Here is a 7,009-nt window from a genome sequence, read left to right on the forward strand (position 1 = left end):
ACCTTATATTTCTTATTTTAATCATTCCTCTGTAATAGTTAATAATTGTTTATTTTTGTGCATTATAAAACATTTATTCAAATAAAGTAGTTTGAAGTTAAACCAAATACACACAGTATATTGTCAATCTCTGTATCACATATTATGCATGCCAACTCAAAAAACCAAACTCATAACAGTGATAACCTTTATTTCAAAACAAAGATGATAATTGTGTAAAAGAAATATGCACACACACAGACACACACAGACACACACACACACACACACACACACACACACACACACACACACACACACACACACACACACACACACACACACACACACACACACACACTACTCTGCTTGAAATTCCCCTCCTTCATTGAAAAAACAACTGAGCAATAGCCCTCAACCTCCTTATCGGAATAAAATCCACGCAGGACTCTGCTTCTGCCATCACCTACCCAGGTGGGCAGTCCTTGTATATTGCAGTGCAAGCCCTGAGTCATTGAGTACGGCACCAGGAAACCTTGCTTATATTGTCTGGAAAATGCACTCCAGTTCACAACACCTAATTTAGATAAAATGCAGAAAAAACAATATTGAATCATTTTGAAGAAAGGCATTAACATAGTACATACTCAAAGAAATTTATTTTTCAAAATATTTTAAACATATTACAGGAAGATGTTAGACAAAGATATGTTTGAGTGTTATTGGCTTTGTCTGTAAAGTACCTAAGAGACTTTGTTTATGAACAACATAAACTAGTTAAAAAAAAAGTTTGTCAAGACAAACTGAAAGTTTGAAATAGTTTTAAAAGCTTGAAGTAGTTTTCAAGCAGAACGTTTTGATATAAATGGATAGACAGACAGATAGATAGGAAGAACAGACATATAGATGGATAGATTGTACAGACAGCACAGTGACAACACTGTAAAACTCCCTTGATTTTTAGACCCAGGTCTCAAACACCTTTATAAGAGTAAGGTAAATTTCTTGAATAAATTGCAGGGAACTCAATACATTAATATGCTTTCTAAATGATAAAAACAAAACAAAAAAACAAAGGAGAATCACAATTAGTTTTATTTTAGCAAAATACAAATGTTCAACTCCATTAGCCTACTTTTTAATTTATTTTACCACAAATTTATTTAACATAACTTACAGTACATGCACTGCATTCCGGAATGTAACTTTTATAGTATGATCTGATAATGGGGACAACACTTATTTTGCAATGCATGCAAAAATCAACTACATGACCTCATTAATGTAAGTCTTTCTGCTCTATTTGAAGACATCTTTCAAGCCTTAATCTGTTTAAAGGAGAATTAAGACTTTTACATATCATTTTAAGACTCGCTGAAACCCTGTCATTTTTAATGCAAATTTATATCATAAAACATGTCATAACTTTTTTTTAAAATCTAAAACATTGATGCTCTATGACATCTCTTAGAATTAAAAGCCGTTAACACAAAAGCACAATTGTTAAAACAGCATAAATAAAGCTTATTGACTTACTGCCATCGAATCTCTCGCCGGAAGTGATTGAAACAAACTGCGCGCGCGTGCGTGCGCACATGCGTATTATATGACGATAGTCATACTTTGCGCATGCGTGGTAACACATACGTCACGTACATACGTGACGTAGAGACGTGACGTCACCGCGCTACAGTCTGCAGCGAGGGGTATCTCACTGCAACTGCAACTGCCAGTAGCAAATACAATTTTGGGGTGGCACCCGGGGTGGCCAATCGCATGTCAGGGGTGTCCAGTGCCACCCCGGACCCCCCTCTGGCTCCGCCACTGCATACAACATACAAGAGAAAAGGTTTCATATAGCCTACTTATATTAAACATAGAATATTATTCAATTTTTTGTTATATTCATCCAATTTATTGTTTCTTTCTGCTATTACATTTTCTAAAAGAAGATGCGACCTTATAACATTCTTAAAGTGACCTAAACACAAGCATGATGATACTTTTGTTTTAAAAAATAAAGATTTTCCCTATTAATAAAATGGCATTTATCACCAGCAAACTACCTGTAAAATGACCAAGTACAATAGTTTGAGGTGGTAAATTCCATTCTAGCCGTCTTTAACCAAACTTGCTGGTTACAAACTTTTTTAACAGTACTGACAGACCCTGTGAGGAAAAAGTGCAAATCCTGCCGAATATACATTCCAATTGTAAATTATTTTATTTATTTTTATATTCTTTAACTATTTCCAGAATCGTACTTTTGGGAGACAAACCAATTGCTTGTGTTTATTTTGTATTTTTTGTTTCCAGCCAATTGGAATTGCTGAAACAATCTGGTTGTATCGATACAAATCCAAACATTCATTAAATTGTATTGAAAAATCATAAAATGAAATAATGTGACCAGATGTATCTAAAAAGTCATTCACAAAGATTAAACCATTTTGAATACATATTTTCCACAAAATTGGTTGGTCTCCTATAGTAATTTCAGAGTTCATCCATAGTATCTGATTCTGTATGTCATCTAGAGTATCAGGAGGATGGTACTGGAAATTCAACCATTCTTTAAGTACGTCTTTAAAAAAAGGAGAAAGTTCTTTTAATTCATTCCGAAATATTTCTTTAATATGTAATGATTTTAGTTGAAAAAAAGGAAATAAATCCGAACCAAAGAAATAAAAAAATTTATATAATCTTTTACTGGTAAGCCATTGTCTATGATTATATATTTTATTCACCCAAGAAGCCTTTATCGAACTATTCATTGCTTGAAAATTATTTAGATTTAGTCCACCATTTTCATATGAATTGTATAAATATTGTCTCTTAATTTTATCTGGTTTACTATTCCATAAAATTTTTAAAGTGTTTTGTTCAAATTATTTAACAAAGGACGTGTCAGGAGTTGGAAGGTTTGTTATTAAATAAACAAATTGGGGGATTACCAATGAGTTAATCAATGTGACCCTACCTTGTAATGTAAGTGAACTGCTCCTCCATGGCTGTAAAATTCTATCTACGTTTTGCATTTTTTTATCGTAGTTGTATTTGACAATATTTTTTAAATTGTCTGGTATGTGAATACCTAAAATATCTACGGAGCGATTTGTCCATCTAATAGGGGCTGAACAACTTAACTTAAAATCTGTACCATGTCCCTATTCTCAATATATGGCACTTCTCAAAATTTGGTTTCAAACCTGATATTTTAGAAAACATATTTAGATCTGTAATCAAGGCTTCCAAAGTAGATTGTTTTGGTTGTATAAAAAAGGTTGCATCATCAGCATACATTGTAAGTTTTGTCTCAATGCCATTCGGCTTCAAACCTATAATCTCTATATTCTTTCTAATTTTAATTGCTAATATTTCAATACATATCAGGAACAAATATGGTGACAACGGACACCCCTGACGAACCCCTTGTGTTAGGGGAAATCCTGTAGATAAATGCCCATTATTTATAACTCTACTGATGGTGTGTTTGTAGAGCGTTTCAAACCATTTGATAAAATTTTCTCCAAAATTAAAATAACGAAGACATTTTTTAATAAACTCCCATCTAACTTTATCAAAGGCCTTTTCAAAATCCGCTATAAATAATAATCTTGGCTGTTGAGTATTTTTATAGAAATCTACTGTGTCAAGTATCTGTCTCAAATTGTCACCAATAAATCTTCCTTTTATAAACCCTACTTGCTCATTCCCTATAATACAATCAATTCCTTTTTTCATTCTTGCATTTGGAAAGAATTTTAGTGTCACACAATACATTCACTCTTACTAAAGCTCTACCTCATCCCGGGCCGCCCTGCCCACCAACTCCTTATTGGAAACAAATCCATATATAGAACATATTGCAGTATTAAGATGCATGACAACATTTAGCCCTTACATACACATGTCTATACGTACATATATACATACCCACACCTACACCCATAATCGCATATGTAGACAAAAAATAAAATAAATAAAAAAATAAATATAAGTATCCCAGATATAAAGGGTATAACAAACTAAAGTCCAGTCACACATGAGGAAAACTCACCAAGGTGTCAACAATTTCAGAGGCTCCTGGGGCATATGGCAGCCGCAGTAACGCCGCTCGGCCTGTTACATGTGAAACCGCTTCAGCGCTGGCTTCACGATCGAGTCCTGAGGTGGCACAGCGGCACGTTCCGGGTCAAAGTGACCCCGCACTGCCGCCAAACCTTCTCCCCGTGGTCGGATCCTGTGTTTCTACGGGCCGGAGTGCCCTTAGTCCAGGTTTCCAGGCATGCTGTGGTTTTCACAGATGCCTCTGCCACCGGGTGGGGGGCCACGTACAACGGGCATGCAGTTTCAGGTCTGTGGACGGGGCCTCAACTGCATTGGCATATCAACTGCCTAGAGTTGCAAGCAGTACGCTTAGCCTTGCGTCGCCTCAAAGGGGTTCTCAGACACAAGCACGTACTGGTCCGTACGGACAACACTGCGACCGTTGCGTACATCAACCATCAAGGTGGTCTACGCTCCCGTCGTATGTCGCGACTCGCCTCCCACCTCCTCCTATGGAGTCAGAAGCATCTGAGGTCGCTTCGTGCCATTCACATTCAGGGGAGCTCAACCGTGTGGCAGACGAGGTCGCACGGCTGCCTCCCCTGCCAGGAGAATGGCGACTCCATCCCCAGTCGGTCCAGCTGATTTGGAGTGTCTTCGGAGTCGCACAGGTAGACCTGTTTGCCTCTCCGGACACGACCCATTGCCAGTGGATTTACTCCCTGTCCGAGGGGACCCTCGGCACGGACGCCCTGGCTCACAGCTGGCCCCGGGACCTGCGCAAGAATGGGTTTCCCCCAGTGAGCCTTCTTGCACAGACTCTGTGCAAGGTCAGGGAGGACGAGGAGCAGGTCCTTCTTGTGGCGCCGTATTGGCCCACCAGGACTTGGTTCACCGAACTCATGCTCCTCGCGACAGCCCCTCCTTGGCCGATTCCTTTGAGGAAGGACCTTCTTTCTCAGAGACGGGGCACTCTATGGCACCCGCATCCAGACCTCTGGAAACTCCATGTCTGGTCCCTGGACGGGACGTGGAGGTTCTAGGTGGTCTACCACAGGCAGTGGTAGACACCATCACTTCCGCTAGAGCCCCCTCTACGAGGCGCCTCTATGCGTTGAAGTGGACCCTGTTCGTCGATTGGTGTTCCTCCCGTCAGGAGGACCCCCGGACTTGCCCGATCGGTGTCGTGCTTTCTTTCCTGCAGAATGGGTTGGAGCGGAGGCTGTCCCCCTCCACCCTCAAAGTGTATGTCGCAGCAATAGCCGCGCATCACGATGCAGTGGAAGGTAAGTCCCTAGGGAAGCACGACCTGGTCATCAGATTGACTTTACATCTCAGACTTTACATCTCACAATTCTGACTTTATAGCTCGCAATTCTGACTTCATATCTTGCAATTCTGTCTTTATATCTCGCAATTCTGACTTTATATCTCGCAATTCTGACTTTATATCTCGCAATTCTGACTTTATATCTCGCAATTCTGACTTTATATCTCACAATTCTGACTTTATATCTCGCAATTCTGAGAAATAAAGTTACAATTATCTTTTAAAATGTTTTATTCTGTGGCGGAGCAAGCTTCCATGGCATATAGATGGATACAACAGTCTGAACAAATTAGAGGAAGATCATTGATAAATAAAGAAAATAAAAGAGCCCCTAAGGAAGAGCCTTGAGGGACACCTTTGTCCATTATTAAGGACTGTGATACACAACCATGAAGAGAAACACGCTGTCGTCTACAGTGGGGGTAAGAATTAAACCAGAGAAGAGAATCTTTAGAAAGGCCTGTTGTAATTTGTCAAGAAGCATGTAGTGATCGACCATATCAAAGGCCTTAGTTAGATCTATAAATATTGCACCAGTTGACATGTTATTGTCTAAGGAAGATGAAACATCATTGGTAAATTTTAGAAGAGCTGTAGAAAAGTTTTGTCTGAAACCAGATTGATTTGGAGACAAAATAGAAACATCATTAATATATTTGAATAATTATTTAAATATTAGTTTTTCAAACTTTTCCTATACTACTGATGATAGAGATAGGTCTACTGTTGTTAAAATCAAGTGCATCGCCACCGTTATGTATTGGTGTAACTCTGGCAGACTTTCACATTAGTGGAACCACACAGGTGGATAACGATAAATTAAATTAATCTGATAAAGGAAATGCCAGTACATGACTTCATCTCCAGGCCATCGGGCTCAGTACCATTACCTGACTTTAGTTCAGAGATTGCTTGCTGAACTAGACAAGAAATTATATCCTAGACAAGAAATTATATCCTGAGAAAAGTGGATTTTGAGGGGTATAGCTCCATAGACCTCGATTCATTCTGCACTCGTCCTGTGAGCGCCCTCATATGGTGCCAGAGTGGAACTGCAACCAGATCAGAAGCCGGAAGTTTACTGCCAGTGAAACTTCTCCCCTTATTAGACATTCTCTGCCAATCCCCAAAATACTCCCATTTAAAGAGATTTCTAACCGAAACTGAAGGAGTGGCGTCACAGTCATACAGCAGAACCAAACAAAATATCACAAAAATCTATATACATAATGTTCATTTTCTATGTGATTTTACTTGCTTGTACATTCATATTTATATTTGACATGTCTTATTATTTTATAGGCATTATGTGAATGAGTTTACAGGTGTTTCTTCAACTTTGAACCTGTGGATTTTTAGAAAATAAACTTTTCTAAAAATAGTGCATGTAATTACAGCTGTAATCACATCCAATTACTCTGTTAATCCTTTCCTTATCCCACACACAAACCAGTCTTACCCGTATCCCTCAATAGGCTACTAGTAAATGTGTTTTGCAATACATCAACATTATAACTATTGTACTTATTTCCTTATTTAAGAACATGCTGAAGTGTGAAATCGATTGAGACTGTAAAACACACTTTTCACACGCAGAGGTTATGTCTCCACAACACAGCAAAACCAACCGAAAAGGTCTTTTTGCTTGAG

This window comes from Siphateles boraxobius, unplaced genomic scaffold (assembly GCF_051911475.1).
Source record: "Siphateles boraxobius isolate OS27281-9 unplaced genomic scaffold, OSU_SipBor_1 120, whole genome shotgun sequence".
NCBI classification, from domain to species: Eukaryota; Metazoa; Chordata; class Actinopteri; order Cypriniformes; family Leuciscidae; genus Siphateles; species Siphateles boraxobius.